The sequence below is a fragment of the Cervus canadensis genome, chromosome 7, assembly GCF_019320065.1.
Source record: "Cervus canadensis isolate Bull #8, Minnesota chromosome 7, ASM1932006v1, whole genome shotgun sequence".
Taxonomy (NCBI): Eukaryota; Metazoa; Chordata; class Mammalia; order Artiodactyla; family Cervidae; genus Cervus; species Cervus canadensis.
In genome coordinates, this window is record NC_057392.1 from 7951482 (window position 1) to 7968616 (window position 17135).

The following is a 17135-nucleotide window of genomic DNA, read 5'->3' on the forward strand; positions in this document are numbered from 1 at the left end:
AGCCACTGGACCACCAGGGAAGTCCCCGATTATGACACTTTTGACTCCCACTCTTTGCTTAGTCTAATTTTCCTTCAGACTGAAGCAAGTTTGCCTTTCCTTAGGGAAAGTTTTGCTTTCTCTTCTCAGTCAATTCCTCTGGTATTACTTTTAAAGCTTCAGGTGCCCCTACCTTATGTCATTTTGCTGTAATGTGCAGTTAATCATGTGATGATTTCATTAAAGACTGTTTCTTTCTCTGCTGCAGGCGCTGTAGGAATCATATTGTTTTGTCCACCCCCGTATCTCCATCATTTATCCAGTGCCTGGGGCTATTGCTGGTGAATATTCTCAAGTGAATATTCTCAAGAATCCGAGATTTTACTTATTTTTTTTCCCCTCCAAAGAGTTGTGTATTATTGAAATTTGACATGACAAATACTTGCTGATTTCATTCTGGAAGTTCCATCTGGATGTAACATCCCTGAACCCTCTGAATGTGTAAGTCTTGATCCTTGTACATTTATCTGCATCTTGACCAATTTGGGGGATTGAGGACTGGAGGAGCCATTTCACATTTTGCTTTGGTCCCCACCCTTTCAGATTGAGCAATCCAGGTTTCTGTTTTCCAGACCCATCCTGTACCTGCTAGCTTCCCCATTCACTTGCATAAGTATTTCCAGACTACTCTAGACCTGTGAGCTGGGCTTGACTGAAGAATCAAAGTTGCTGCAAAAAGTCAAACCATCTCCTCTACTTACATTTTGAAATAAAGACTTGATTAAGAAGCAGTAAGTAAAGTCAACTCTTTGGTTTGCAGTCTACTTGAAAAAAAGTCTCTGATGAAGCTCATCTTTTTAGCTAAAGAAATTCCCTTTGAAATTTGGGCTTTGTTGTGCAGATACTAGGTCCTGAGTGCTGTCAAAGGATCTGAATATAGGCTCTCCAATAAAATTTCAGTAATGGATTTATCAGGGTGAAAATGTAAGCAAGCCCCTAGGCTGTTTGAGGCATTTCTGCTTCTGACTCCTCCTTAATGGGCCTGAAAATTCTGGATTCCAGTTATTTAAGTTAGCAGATTATTTAAAACATTAATTACATTACATCCTTATTTATAAAAACAGGTTAAACTGCAGTTTCAAGTGGCTTGTCCACAACAAAAAACAGGGTAGAGCCTTTGTTGATAAATAACTGACATTCCACAAGGCAGAGTCACACCCAAACCTCTTGGGAATCAGAGCTACAATCTTTGATCTAGTTAACTCTGCATACCAGAGCTAATTGGTTTTAGAAGTGCCTGATTTTTTTTTTTCAACATTCAACTTATGTTTCTTTACTGAATGGCACCATTCTAGACTTGCAAGTTAATAGATGATGAAAGTCACTCAGTCATGTCCGACTCTTTGCGAGACCATGGACTATACAGTCCATGGAATTCTCCAGGCCACAATACTGGAGTGGGTAGCCTTTCCCTTCTCCAGGGGATCTTCCCAATCCAGGGATTGAACCCAGGTCTCCTGCATTGCAGGCAGATTCTTTACCAGCTGAGCCACAAGGAAAGCAAGTTAATAGAGTTGAAGACAAATTGCACTTAAAATACAGTGTGATCAGACTTCTTGATTTGTGAGGCTGGTCCCTGAGTCTACTTCCTGTCCTTCTAGTGCCCTCATTGCCTCACATGCTCCCTTACTAGGGTCCACCCCTTCCTTTCTTGTTTTTTGTCTCTCCTTCCTCAGTGATAGTCATATCTCTGGCTAAATTATGTCTCTTTTATATGATTTCTTTATATATATATATATGTCTATTTCTAACTATACAATAGGTTATATGTGAGCATGATAAAAATTTCAAAGAGCATAAAACACAATAACCATAAAAACTAATTCTCCCTTCCACTCTTGTTTCCCAATCTCTAGTTCTCCTTTTCCAAGGCAACCACTGTTAGTTTCTTGTGTCTTTCTGATAATAATCTATGCATATACAAATAGTTGCAGACTTACTGTTCTGCATCTTGCCTACTTCATAAAATAGTATTTTAGAGATTGTTCTTGATCAGTTCATATAGAAATGCTTCATTATTTTTGCAGTTGTATACTATAACATAATTCAGTTATGACCTGTGTATGTGTATGTGTGTGCTCATGGGTGTAACTGTTTTATTGAATTTCCATTCAAAGTCTTATATAGCTCTTACTTTGCTTTCTGGAAGCATGTGGGGTCTGGTTCCCCAGAGTCCTCTCTGTCTTCCACTCCCTTTCACTTTATGTCCCCTTCCTCCCATGGCTGGCAGCCCTGGTGAGTGTGTGTGTGTATTTGTGGGGGAAGGCTAGGTCTTTTTGAAGTGGTCTTTGAAGGCAGTTGGGGAAGAGGAGGGGAGAGAGGGGCAGCATGCCAGGCGCTGTGGGCAGGACAGGATGTTTGTGGCTTTGTCGGCTCTCTCTGATATGCGAGACCAGCATCCAGGTCTCCTTCTTCAGAATTTGGGGATAAGTAACTTATTTTAGGGCTCTGTGTAAGTCTTTTCACCTCAAAGGGCTTAGATTTCTCTCTGTGTAAGATGAGTACGGTACACAATATAATTTCTGAGTTCCCCAAGCTCCAAGCTCTAAAATTCTAAGAAAATTAATTCTCAGATATTCTGCTGGTGGGAATGTAAAGGGTACATTTCACAGACAGGGCAATTTGGCAATATCTTTCAAAATTACAAATACTGATACCTATTGACCCAATAATTCTACTTCTAGGGATTTATTCTGTAGTTACACTTGCATATGCACAAAATGATATAGATTCAAGGTTGTTCATTACAGCATTATTTGTACATCAAAAGACTGGAAATAGTCTAAAAATATCCATCAATAAGGGACCATTTAAATATAGCATATATCCTTACAATGGAACATTATACAACAAGAAAATAGAATGCAGATACAATGAAAATCAGCAAAATACAGTTACATGCAGTAGTGTATGAATATCAAAACAATGTAGAGGAAATGTAGAGCAAAAGAAGCCAAACTCAAAAGAAGCACACACTGTATGAATCTATTTAATTAAAGTTCAAAAACAGGAAATAGGAATCTCTAGTGATAGCAGCAGCAGCAGTGATAGAAGCTGGGACTGTAGTTACCCCGGGAGAAAGGCAGTGACTGAAAGGGATCACAGTGTGTTCTGAGATATTTTGTCATGCTCTCTATTGATTTGAGAAGTTGTTATACAGGTGTGTTCTGTTTGTGAAAATTTTATGATGTGGGCAGTTTTTTTTTGTATTCTATATAGCAGTAAAATTGTAAAAGAATACATAAACTCTATAAGCACTGATATGAAACAACCTGCTAGATATTATGTGAAAAAAAAAAAAAAACAAGCATGAATCAAACACTTCCATAGGTGTGAAAAAATGGGGAAGTATACCTGTACTTGGTTATATATTCATACAATACATTCAGAAAGATGCTCAACAAACTGACAACTTTGGTTGTATGTGAAGAGAGATTCATAGCCGAGACTTCTACTGTGTGTTCTGTTGTACAATATAAAATGTATAAAGTTCCGTTGTATTATAAAATGAAAAGCACTAAAATTTTAAAAAGAAAAATGAATTTTTGTGAGCCTAAGAAATACTCAGAAGTAAGGAAGTACTCATAAGCAAGAAGGAAAATAGGGGTGAGACACTTCCCAAAACACCAAAAGATCATAAACTGAACATATAACTCAATACTCAGTAGTGGGGAAGTGGGGGTCATGTAGAACATTTGAATCTTCTAAAAACTGGAGAGAACCTTTTCTTTAGGTTCACAACTTTAATCATGGTTTAAAAACTAGACACAAGTTGCTTTTTTCCTTTAAAGCTCTACTTATTAAAGGAATAAGATAAAACATACAATGGTTTTAACAGTAAGATATCAAATATCTTTAAAGGAAAAGATAACTCCCTCCCACCTAACCCCTCTTCTTCAGTCCTCTGAACTATCCAATGTGATCAGCTTAGTCTAAAGTTTTCCACCCCTTTTACGATGACCGCATGAATATATCTATAAATGGTCAGCAATATACTAATAGGATCATAGCATTCTTTATCACTCTTCAGTTTGCATTTTCCAATTTAGCAATATATCATGGGCATCCCTCTGGGTCAATATAGATGGGTGTAACTTATTTTCAATGCTGATAATATTGCATAGAAGGGAGACAGTACAATTGGTTCATGTATTCCACTACCTATGGACAATCACATTGTTCTTAGTTTGTGTTTCTTTTGCACTTCAAGTAACACAATAAGCATCTGTATTAATTTCCTTTGGCAGCTTTAACAATTACCACAAACTGGGTGGCTTAAAACAACAGAGATTTATTCTCTCCAGTTTTTGGAGTTCCAAAGTCTGAAATCAAGATGTTAGCTCTGAGGATCTGTTCTGTGGTCTTCTAGCTTCTGGAAGATGCCTGCAATCCTTGGCATTCTTTAGCTTCTATGTGCATTACTCCAATTCTACCTCATTCTTTACATCCCCTTTAACTCTGTGTCTCTATCTCAAATCTTCCTCTTTCTCTTGAAAGGATGACTGTCATTGAATTTAGGACCCACTTCAAATTTGGATGATCTCATTTCAAGATCCTTCACTCCTTAATTACATCTTCCAGGTTCCTGTGGACACATTTTTTGGAGGGTCAACATTCAACCTGCCATAGAATCCTTGGATCCGTCCTTGCAACTGGTATTTTCCTTAATTTTTCAATAGGGTGGAGTTAATGTATTTCTTGGTCCTTGAATAAGTATTATGTATTTAAATTTCAATAGATTACTCCTAGAAAGTTTGTGGCAATTTACACTCCCATCAGAGCTTGTTTCTCCAAGTATTATTGATTGGTCTTGTTAACGTTGGCCAATCTAATGAGTGAAAAATGGATTACTGTTTCAATTTGCTTTACCACAAATATTAGTGAAATAAGCATCTTTTTTTTTTTTCAATAAGCATCTTTTTAATGAATCATTTGGATCTTCTCATCCATTACTTGCCTGTTTAAACTTGTTGCCTATATTATAAAAACACTTCCCTGATAGCTCAGTTGGTAAAGAATCTGCCTGAGATGCAGGAGACCCTGGTTTGATCCCTGGGTTGGGAAGATCCCCTGCAGACGAGAAAGGCTACCCAGTTCAGTATTCTGGCCTAGAGAATTTCATGGGCTGTATAGTCCATAGGGTTGCAAAGAGTCAGACACGACTGAGAAACTTTCACTTCACTTCACTTCAAGTGGACTTTTAAAAAGCCAAATTTTCTTTTATTCAAAGTCACTCAGCCTTTCCCTTCTCCAGTGATCTTTCCAAACAAGGGATCGAACCCAGAGTCTCCAGCATTACAGGCGGATTCCTTACCAGTTGAGCCACAAGATAAGCCGAAGAACACAGGAATGGGTAGCCTATCCACTTAGAGTGACTCACCTATGTTAGAGATATAGTGTGTTTGCCATGTTTGGTGCAGTTCTACTCCATCTATTTATTTCTTTTATAAAAAACTTGTCTTAGTGTGATGTCATGCGAAACTTGCAAAGTATGTACTTTTTTTTTTGGGGGGGGGGAAAGAGTCTGGGCTTCCCGTCTTAACGTTTCCCCTCACTATAGTTATATTACTATTCTTTAAAAAATTTCTTTTGTCTGTACTGTATATTTTTATGTCTCTCTCTTCTGGAACCTAATTTTTTAATATGGCAAGGCTCTAGATTTGACTACTTATGAAGAAATTAAATCAGGATCACTGATCAAATAAACTATTCTTTTATCACTGGCTTGTATGTCACCTTTGCTTTATATTACGTCTACTTGAGATTTCATCCCAAACTACTGTACTGTTTACCTGAGCTATTACACAACTTTACAACAGAGTACCTTAACAGTAAGCTAAAATTTTGGTTTTCATTAAGAGAAATTCAACTGAGTCACTAAGAAAGAGAAACATGAAATTTCCCAGTTGAGGTCAAAAGATAACAAGAGATAAGGTATGCGAACAGAGCTGGGTAAACTGTAAGGCTCTGCAGATAAACGCTGGTTGTTATCGCAAAAAATAAGCACACAGAAAAAGAATCTTGGGCTTGAAAGGCTGAATTTTTTGGCTTTGATGGCCAATTCAGGGATTGAAGGGTCAGCGGCTGGGAGGCCGACCTAACAGCCCCACCCGTAGAACAGGAGTGACAGAGCCGGAGAAGGAAAAGCAAAGTGCGTACCCAGGAACCTAGCAATCGGTTCAAAGTCGCAGAACTGGGGACAGCGATTGAGAAGAGAAAGCCGGCAAGTAAACGTAGGAACAGAGGAATCTCTCGGAGGCGGTTGCGAGGGTCGAGGGAGGTGTGGGTCTCTCCAGAAAGTAGCTTGCTGGGAATTCCCGATCCCGAATCCTCCCGGAGCTGCAAACAGAAGAACTGCCACACAGCACCACCGCCGCAGGGCGGGCAGCGGTGGAGAAAGAGGCGCGGGTTCCGCCTAACTCCCCTCCCAGCTGGGACCGGCGCGGCAGGGCCCGGACCGCAGATCGGGGATTGGCCGGAGCGGCGCGCGGGGCGGGGCGAGGGCTGCTGGGAGGTGGGGCGGGGCGGCGCGCGCGTGCTCCGTCGGTCGGTACGGCGGCGGCGGAGCTTGCCATGGCAGTGGGCGGCGGGCTGGTGTAGCGCCGCGCGGGTCAGGCGGTCGGCGATTGAGGGAGACTGGGATGGGGGCGCCGCAGCTGGAATGTTGCGGCGGCCTGGTCTGCTGACCGCGCCCCGGGAGCTGAGAGCGGGCGGCGGCGGCGGCGGAGCGCTGAGCAGGTGAGTGCAGCGGCGCGGGACCCGGATGCGGCACGGCTGAGGCGCGGCGCGGTCGCGGCGGGCCTCTGGGGTGCTCCCGCGCGGGCGGCGGGCGCGCTCTTGCCCGCCACAGCCTGCGGCGCCGGCGAATGGGGTGCCCGCGCCACGCTTCCTGCTGGCGCCGAGGATGCCCGCCCGCCGGCCCGTGGGGGCGCCTGGCTCGCCTGCGGCCTCCCGGGCTTTCCAAGGTGAGCGGCGCTCCCCGGCCTCCGGGCGGCAGGGACGGGGCCGGGCGCCCCGGGCTGCCGGCGATTTGAGTCGCTTTGCTGAGGGGCGTCTGCGGAGAGGCGGCGTCCTCTCCCGCTGCGTCTCTGCGGACACCCGCGAGCTGCCGACTCTCAGATACCTTTTTGCGCAGTGTATTTTAGGGACGGGGATCCTGGACTGTTGGGATAGGGTCGTGTTTTCAGATCCCAGAGCCGCTGGTGACCAGTCCTGGGGCCTTGGGTCTGAGTATCCGGATTTGTTGGTGGGAATAATTACACGTACTTCACCTGGGTTGTTGTGAAGCTAGCACAGGATGATGTGCGTGACCGAACAGCAAGTGCTGGATCAGTGGGTAGCTATCAGGAGTAACTCTGCTGAAACATCTTACCTTGTTAACTGTTCCTCATACCTGGTTGCTGGTGTACTTTTGGGGGGCACGCTTATTTTCGAAGTGCTTTGATGCTGCAGTAACCTCCACTGAAGTTGCTTAATATTGGAGCCTGTTATCTTAATAGTAGCCAAGATCGTGGAGTCTCTCTCTCTCTCTCTTTTTTTTTTTTTTTTTTGCGAAGGCTTTCTTGGAATACCTGTCTCAGGTACTGAATGGGAATTGCTGCTGAAATAAAATTGAGCGAATTTACTATTCTCTTCGGATGCAAGATGGTGGGACGCATTAAACTTGAAGTGCTTTGCTGTTTAAAATCTTAAGTGCCACTTAAACTCTGTCACTTGTTACAGAGTATAAACAGAAGAATATGGAAACAGACTCCTTTTTCTGCATTGCTACATACACGAAGGGAGTGACAAGTGGTTTTGTAAACATCATTGTGGGCAGTGTTACTGTCTGGTGAAGTCATCATAATTAAATTAGATGAGTACTTCTTTTGGAGCACTGAATGGATGTTTGAAAATATGAGTCCTAATAAAATCATCGCCAACGAGTCAGAATTCTCAGCAGTTCATTAATCATTTGGGGATTTTTAGGTTACACTTAAGATTTTTATGGTAAAAGCAGAACTGCTTAAGTCATGATAATGTAGAATAGGAGAGGGTGGTCAGGATAAAGATTTTAACTTAGTTTCAGAAGGCAAGTGTGGAACAAAGTTAAAATCTTAAACTTTAGAACTGAAATTGTATTCACCAAAGCAAAAAGGCTGAAACCGAAAACTTTGTTGTACAATCTCTGATTCCCATCCTATTGAGGGTCTTCTGCCTTCAGAGAGTTTTTTAGAGGTGGAGAAAATTGATTTGGGTTTTGATTTATTTCCATTTTGCACTTCTTGTCTGTATTTCCTACTTTTCTTAGAGACTCATCCAGAAAGGTTTTTGATCCAACTTGCTTTGTGACTGTAAACATAATATATAGAAAAAAATTAAAATTAACCTTGTAATCTAAATTATGTACTTCCTTGTAGTCTAATTGTTGTTCTTCCTAAATTAAGACCTTCCCTGTTTCACTGGTGAACGGAACAGTAAAAGCACTACTAGTCACTGAGAAAAGGCTGGGTCGAAAGTCACATCTTGGTTCTTAGGGCTGATTATTGTTTAGTTGCTAAGTTGACTCTTTATGACCCCTTGGACTGTAGCCCGCCAGGCTCCTCTGTCCCTGGGATTTTCTGGGTAAAAATACTAGAGTAGGTTGCCATTTCTTTCTCCAGGGTATCTTCCCAAGCCAGGGATTGAACCAATGGCAGACATTGATAGGCAGATTCTTTACAACTGAGCCACCAGGGAAGACTGGTTCTGGGTCCCAAATAGCTGGGACTTTGGGATGCCACCTGTTTTCTTGGGCCTCATTTTTTTTGTTTATAGAATTTGAGAGTCTCTGTGGCCAGGAGTTGGGAGGGTTGTGGTTCGTTAGAGAATCATTATATAAAGGAATCTTCAGGGTACTACACTTTTATGGTTTTCTTTCTCTTTATCTCTTCTGTTGACTTTTTCTTCTCTTACTGAATTCTGAATATCCTAATGCCTCAGGGCATCCAAGGCCATCTCTCTCTTTTTTTCCACCTGTGTTCTCTCTGGGTGATCTCATCCTGTCTGGTGGTTTAAATACTACCACTGTGCTGTGGACTCTTCAGATTTTTATCTCCAGCCCTGACCTTCAATTTCTTCTACCTGCCTATATATCTACACTCCATTTGTCTATATTAAATTTGACATGTTCAAAGTGGAGCTCTTGATTTTCATTCTTTAATCTATTCCTTCTCCAGCAGTCTGGATTTCATAAGAGCACTTGTCTGTCTCCTCTTCCATCTACTTAAGTGAAAAATCTGGTGGTCATTCTTTCTTTTCTTCCTTAAATTTTGGCTGCCCTGAGTCGTCATTGTGGCTCAAAGGCTTCTCTAGTCGCGCTGTCTAGTTGCGGCATGCTGATTTAGTTGCCCTGAAACATGTGGAATCTTTGTTCCCTGAACCTGCATCTGCTGAATTGGAAGGCAGATTCTTAACCACTGGACCACCCTGGTGGTCATCCTGTTTTTTTTAAAATTTTTTAAAAATTTATTTTTTTAATTGAATTGTGGTCATCCTTAATTCATCACTTTGCCTTACTGCTCCTCCACCACCCAGAACAATCAGTCCCTCAGCAAACCCTGTTGATTTTGCCTCCAAGATATATTTATTTTATTTTTATTTATTTTTAAAAAATGAAGCCAACTCTATGTATTTTTATTAATTTATTTTTGGCTGCACTGGATCTTCATTGCTTTGTTTGGGCTTTGCTCTAGTTGCGGTGAGCGGGGGCTTGTCTTTGTTGTGGTGCTCAGCCTTCTTACTACGGTGGCTTCTCTTGTGGAGCATGGGCTCTAGGTACATGGGCTTCAGTAGTTGCCGCACACAGACTCCAGAGTTCGGGCTCAGTAGTCGTAGCTCAGACCCAGCTGCTCCATGGCATGTGGAATCCTCCCGGACCAGAAGTCTAACACGTGTCCTCTGTGTTGCCAGGCAGACTGTCATCCGCTGGGCCACCAGTGAAGTCCCTGTTTGTTTTTATTGCCACCACTCCAGTTCTTCCTGGGTAGTGGCTTCCTAACTGGTCTCCTTGCCCCTGACCTTGTTCTCCTACAGTCCATTTGCAGACAGCAGTCAGGGTGAACTTTACTTACTTTCCTGCTCCAGTGACTTATTACACTAAAAAGTAAACCCAAACTCTTCACCTGTGTTACAACTAATGTTGTTTATTTCCTTGTTCATTTGTTTGTGGTCTTTTCTCTCCAACATATTATATGCCCTCTGATTTTTCTTCCCTGAGGTTTTCTCAGTAAGCAGAACAGTATCTGGAAAATTTAACTATTATTGAATGGATGAATGTATGAATAAAATACATATAATTCCAAGTATAACATGTTTTGAACACACGATCTTTTTTTTTTTTTGGTCCCAGGTTTGTGCAAATGAGGAAATAATCACAGGGCCTAGAATTCTATTCTAGGTATCCTTATGCTATTAGTTATCCTTCCTCTCTCAGTCATCATTAAGGTACTGCACCTCCTGAAAAGACTAAGCATTTAGACCTTAAGCCATTGATAGCAAGAACAAATGTGGATTTTGTCCATTGTATACTGGATCATTAGTATTTTTGTGAATAAGAAACCAAGCAAGCTTTTCAGCCTTGTTTTGTTCTTTAGAAGCATTAAATTTTGGTCTTGACTGGAGGGAACTGGTTCTGTAAAATGTGGTACTTTAATCCAGTGTTGCATACCAAATTGTATAGGGTAGCAGTTGGAATTTTTAGAGAACAGGCATTTTTGTTTCAGTTGATTATATTTTTTGAATGTGAGACTCCCCCTACCCTGCTTGTGTGCATTTATGTGTTTCCTCTGAACCATTTGATTCAGTTGTATCCTAGCATATCTTGGAGATAAATCTCTATCATTTGTCTTCTGCTAACTGCTCACTTGCAAGCATTGTCATATTGTAGAAAGAGGCAAATATTAATAATTTAGGATTTTCCCCCTGCCTGAGACTGAAGCCCTTAAGACTGTCTACCAGGTTTGTGAAGAAAGAAGGGTATGGAAAAATCAAAGTGTAGAATTCCATTGTCAGAGTAGATAATAGGAAAAAGATATGTTGGAGAAGGAAATCCTAGACAAGAGGAATAATATTGAACATTTAGTAGAAGAGAAAAAGAAAAAGAAGATAGAGGAGAGCATTATAGATTTTCAGGCTTGGGTGGGACAAATTCCCTTCTTACTCCTTTTACCTTCTCACCTTCGTCTCCAAACTTTGATACTTTGGATTATTTTTCCCTCTGACTTCTCTGCATTCCCTAATTTGTATGGGCTATTTTTCTAAGAAATGTCTATGTATCTTTGGTAGTCTGGGACACCTTTTGTGAGAGGATACTAATTCTTTCTTGAAGAGGCCTTTCTACTTCTCATAATCAAGGTCTGACTCTCTGGATTTTCCAGCCACTCGGTCCAGCTTTACCCTTTAGAGTGACTCTAAACTGGTGTACTTCCTTTTTTTTTTTTTTTTTTAAATTATATTTTTATTTGTCTGTGCCGGTTCTTAGTTGTGACATGTGGGACCTTTTACTGAAGCATGCAAACTTAGTTCAGGCATGTGGGATCTAATTCCCTGACCGGGGATTGAACCCTAGACCCCTGCGTTGGGGGCACAGAATCTTAGCCACTGGACCAACAGGGAAGTACCTGTACTTCCTTTTAAAGTTGTTCTCTCATGTATCATGGTAGCCTTTATGTTATTATCTCCAGGTTAAATAATCCTGAGTCACAAGCTTCTAGTTTCGAGAGGAAAAATGAAAGGAATTAGATGTATGGTTGGGTGTGTATAGTGTGTTACCTACCAGTTGCTCTGATACTGCAGATTGCATATGTCTAATTTAGACCTTTCTTTTTCTGAGTTACTAGATTTTTTTTTAAGTAAGAGGACTTTTTTTTTTTAAGTAAGAGGACATTTTTAAAAGGAGAATGACATTGAACTTTAATTTTGCAAAAACATTTTCATGTACAGTCCTATGAGTTTTAACATGTACCTAGATTGTTTTTACTTTCTTTTACTTTTTTTTCAATCATTTTTTAAAAAATCTTTTTCTGCCTAGATTTCTGTAACTACCACTAACAGTGTACAGAATAATTTCAACACCCCAAAGAATTCTCTCATGTTACCCCCTTTGCAGTCAACGCCCCTTCATTAAAAAAAATAATTAATTTTTTGGCCATGCTGGGTCTTCATTGCTGCACGGGCTTTTCTCTAGTTGCAAGTGAGGGCTGCTTTCTAGTTGTGGGGCATGGGCTTCTCATTGCTGTGTCTTGTCTTGTTGTGGAGCACAGGCTTGAGGGCATGTGGCTGCAGCATGTTGGCTCAGTGGTCTCAGCTCCTAGGCTCTAGAGCACAGGCTTAATAGTTGTGGCACATGGGCTCAGCTGCACCATGGCATATGAGATCTCCCTCAATTAGGGATCAAATCAGTCTCTCCTGCATCAGCAGGTAGATTCTTCACCTCTGAACCACCAGGGAAGCCCACTGCTTTCCTTTTTAACACTTGGACTTACTATTCTTTTTTTCTAAACAGAACATTTCTCATGGATAGAAAAGGTTAGACCTTGGAGTAAGTGGATAATTGATCAACCTAATTGTTGGTATTCTTTTAGAAAAAAGTACTAAACCTTGTAGATGGAGGAATGTTCTCTTGTTGTTCAGTCTGTAAGTCATGTGTGACTCTTTGCGACCTCATGAACTGTAGCATGCCAGGCTTCCTTGTCCTTCACTGTGTCCCCGAGTTTGCTCAAACTCATATCCATTGAGTCGGTGATGCCATCCAACTATCTCATCCTCTGTCGACCCCTTCTCTTCCTGCCCTCAATCTTTCTCAGCATCAGGGTCTTTTCCAATTAGCTGGCTCTTTGCATTAGATAGCCAAAGTATTGGAGCTTCACCTTCCAATGAATATTCAGGACTGATTTCCTTTAGGATTGACTGGTTTGATCTCCTTGTAGTCCAAGGGTCTCAAGTCTCAAGAGTCTTCTCCAGCACCACTGTTGGAAAGCATAAATTCTTCGGCGCTCAGCCTTCTTTATGGTCCAGCTCTCATATCCCTACGTGACTACTGTAAGAACCGTAGCTTTGACTATACGGACCTTTGTCGGTAAAGTGATGTATCCACTTTTTAATATGCTGTCTAGGTTGGTCAGAGCTTTTCTTCCAAGGAGCAAGCATCTTTTCATTTCTGCAGTGATTTTGGAGCCCAAGAAAATAAAGTATCACTATTGCCACTTTTTCACATCTATTTGTCATGAAGCTATGGGACCGGATGCCATGATCTTCGTTTTTTGAATGTTTTAAGCCAGTTTTTTCACTGTCTTTCACCTTCATTAGGAGGCTCTTTAGTTCGTCTTCTCTTCTATCCAAGGTTGTCTATACTGGCAATCTTGATTCCAGCTTGTGCTTCATCCAGCCCAGCATGATGTACTCTGCATATAAATTAAAGAAACAGAGTGACAACATACAGCTTTGACGTACTCCTTTCCCAAGAGGCTTTAAATTTTAAAAAAATTATTGTAAAACTTCTGGAACCTGTCAAATGAGGCAAATCCCACAATGTCAAGTTACAGTAGGGAACATCTAACAAATTTGGTGGCTGAGTCTGTGATAATATCATAATAGATGACATCACATATCTTTTCATCTCCCTTCAATAAATCCAGAATTCCCACTTACTGCAATTGCAGGGTAGGCTAGGGTAAAGTAGAGATTAATTTTGCGAAGGGTTATGTTATGAAGTCTCAGCTTTTCTCCCTTTTCTCTCTATCTAACATTGTCACTTTTTGCTAGCTTATCCATTTTATTCTGCATTTAGTTGTTTTAGCTATTCCACTTTTCTAGGATTGGAGGGAAAAGTGTGCTATCTTTATAGCTTTAGTGTTTTGCAAAGGTAGCTTTCTTGTTTCCAGCCTAAAATAGTCAGTAATCTAGAAATTCCCTCATTTCCTCAAAAAAATTTGCAAATCCTTCCCCTAAGTCCTGGCTATAGGATCTTTCCCAGACTTCTTCATCAAGAATGTATAGTTCCTCATTTTCTTAAGTATTTAAAGTAGGTCACCTAAGGTTATTAGCACTTGCCCCTTTAATTGGGAGTATCTATTGCCAAAACAAAGGATGTTAATCTGGCAGTCCCCTGTGTTGTGGTATTGTAAAAGCCCAGGCCAGCAGTTCACAAGCCCCTGCTGCAAACCCTGGAGGGACTGGCGCGTCCTGGACCCTGTAGCTTGTCTTTTGCTCCTCTGGCTACTTGGGCGACCACCAGACAAATGCTCATTTGCCTTCAGTGGAAATGCGATCCTGATTATCCATGCCTTCAGGAAGAGGATTATGTGGATTAAAAGAAATCCATGGATAATCCAGAAGCTTTATTTAAACTGCAGTTTAACCACATTCCTGACCATAGTTTTTCCTTGCATTTCTAATAACTAATTTATAATATTTACCAATTTCACGTTTATCTTCTTGTACCATTTAGAAGTAATGGTAGTTACAAAGTAAAGAAGATATGGGAGGGGACAAAGGAGTTGGATAATCTATAGGCTTTGCCCCACATGACTCCCTGTTGATTGGATGGTTTAACCACAGTGCTTACTAGACCTTGAAGACCAGAATTCCATGAATTCCTTACCTGCTGAGCCAATGGAAGAAATTTGAGGTGATTGTCAACAAGAGGCCAAACTCCATTTTGAGACATTTGTACTTTACTAGCTTAAATGATTGAGCTTTTGTGATTTAAATGAGTACTGGAGATTGTCAGAATTATAAATTTACTTTGATTTGAAGTTCTCTTTAATGTTTATTTAATCACTTAACCTGCTAACCATTTTCATAGGAATTAAACTGAAGATTTGCTATTCGAAATACAAATGTTCGTATTTGTAGCCAGGCAGCTATCCTACTGCCTCTGACATGTTACATCTAGTTACACAGTAGTTAATTTCTATTAAATAGTTGAAATAAGATTATTTAAAAGTGCTTATCCCTGATGCTGGAAAAGATTGAAGGCAGGAAGAGAAGGGGACGATAGAGGTTGAGATAGTTGGATGGCGTCAACTCGATGGATGTGAGTTTGAGTAAGCTCCAGAAGTTGGTGATGGACAGGGAAGCCTGGCGTGCTGCAGTTCATGGAGTCTCAAAGAGTCAGACATGGCTGAGCGACTGATCTGAACTGAACTGATTCTTGAGGTACTGATTTAGTGTGGGTCTTGTATTTAGATATTATGCTATTAAAATGAATGTTTTCCTCTGGCTTTATAAATCATTACAAATTTCTGCCTTTATGTTATTTGAATAAAAATTTATTTAAAACTTATTTCTGTAGTTGTGATATATTTCAAAAGTTGTTCAGTTTCTAAGTCATGTCCGACTCTTTGTGACCCCAAGCACATCAGGCTTCTCTGTCCTTTACTATCTCTCAGAGTTTGCTCAAACTCATGTCCCTTGAGTCGGTGATGCCATACCTTCTTCTTCTCTTGCCCTCAATCTTTCCTAGTATCAGGGTCTTTTCCAGTGAGTCAGCTCTTTGCATCAGGTGGCCAAAGTATTAGAGCTTTAGCTTTAGCGTCAGTCCTTCTAATGAATATTCAGGGTTGATTTCCTTCAGGATTGACTGGTTTGATCTTGGTGTGGAGGGGATTCTCTAGAGTCTTCTCCAGCACCACAGTTTGAAAGCATCAATTCTTCTGGGCTCAGCCTTTCTTATGGTTCCATATTCATTAGCTCTGTGGATGTCATTCCTGCAATTGAGATTCATTGTAGTTAATCGCTGGAGGCATGTCCTGGGGGAAAACCAACTGGGTTTCTTTTAATGCACTTGTTTTTTGCTCTGTGAGCCTAAGGAAACATCCACAGAAGAAGGTAGTTGTTGGTTTTGGACAACGTTGTGATCGATTATAATTCTTTAATTTTTGTTCTCTTGATAGCGGTGGAAATTTCCCATTTTCATTGGAAATCATTAGTTGTCTTAAACCGATGTACTTCACCTACCATTCCATTATTAAATTATATTAAGTTATTAAAATATCCCCTAACTAACTGAGAGGCTTCTGAGTTTATATTCTCATTCTGCCTACAGGAAAGGAATGTTTCTCTGTGTGTGTGTGTGTTATGAGAACTATATATACCATACCAACCAGCAACAATTATTTTATCTTTAATTTGTGAAGAATTCACTGTCTTCTCATTGAGGTATAGGCAGTTACTTTTTAGTCAGTGATTTCTGTAATTCCATGTATTCTGTCTATTGTTACCTGTTTTCTTTTATGTTCGTTTGCCATTCAAAAATGTGGCTTCAATATAGTGTATTGGAGAAACTGTGTGATTTACTATGTAGAATTAAACTATAACCATAGTTAACGTTGTAAAATGTACACCTATGTGTCAGGTTATGCTAAGTGCTCTTTGTGTATTATTCAGTTTATCTTCATAACAAACTTGTTTCGAAGGTACTAATGATATCCTTATTTAAGAGAAGAGAAAACTGAAGCTTTGGGAAATTAACATGCCAAGTGGCATACAGATTTTAAGTGGGAGACTCAGGTTTCAAATCTGAATCTGTATGACTCTGGAATTTATATTCTTGTTTATTTTGAAGTTTATTTATTTTTTTATTGAGGAATAGTTGATTTATAATGTTATATAAGTTTCAGGTATACAACATAGTGATGAAAATTTTTTAAAGATTATATGGCATTTATAGTTATTACAAAATATTCCGTCTTGTACAATATACCCTTCTAGCTTATTTATCTTATATGTAGTAGTTTGTATCTCTTAATCCCCTACCCCACCTTGCTCCTCACCATTTCCCACTCCCTACTGGTAACCACTAGTTTGTTCTCTATATCTATCAGTCTTTTTTTTTTTTTTATTCATTAGTTTGTTTTAATTTTTATATTCCCATATAAGTATTATCATACAGTATTTTTCTTTCTCTGTCTGACTTATTTCACCTAGCACAATACCTTCTGAATCCATCCATGTTGTTACAAGTGGCAAAACTTCATTCTTGTTTTTAATGGCAGAGCAGTCATCCATTCTGTGTATACCATTCTTCTTTATCCATTCATCTGTTGATGGACATTTAGGTTGTGTCCATATCTTAG

At 40.3% G+C, this 17135-nt stretch overlaps 1 protein-coding gene across 2 annotated transcripts in view; it reads left to right on the forward strand.

The window, feature by feature from the left end:
* The first annotated feature begins 6562 nt into the window (after nucleotides 1-6562).
* The window catches only part of LOC122445271 (phosphatidylinositol 4,5-bisphosphate 3-kinase catalytic subunit beta isoform), a 180161-nt gene continuing 169588 nt past the window's right edge, over nucleotides 6563-17135 (forward strand). Inside the window, exon 1 of one of the 2 annotated variants that reach the window (XM_043474268.1) lies at nucleotides 6563-6777. The gene's annotated coding sequence lies outside the window, so the exon portion shown is untranslated. Of the gene's footprint in view, nucleotides 6778-6981; nucleotides 7005-17135 lie in introns of those variants that run through there. The other variant, XM_043474269.1, reaches the window with a different exon arrangement.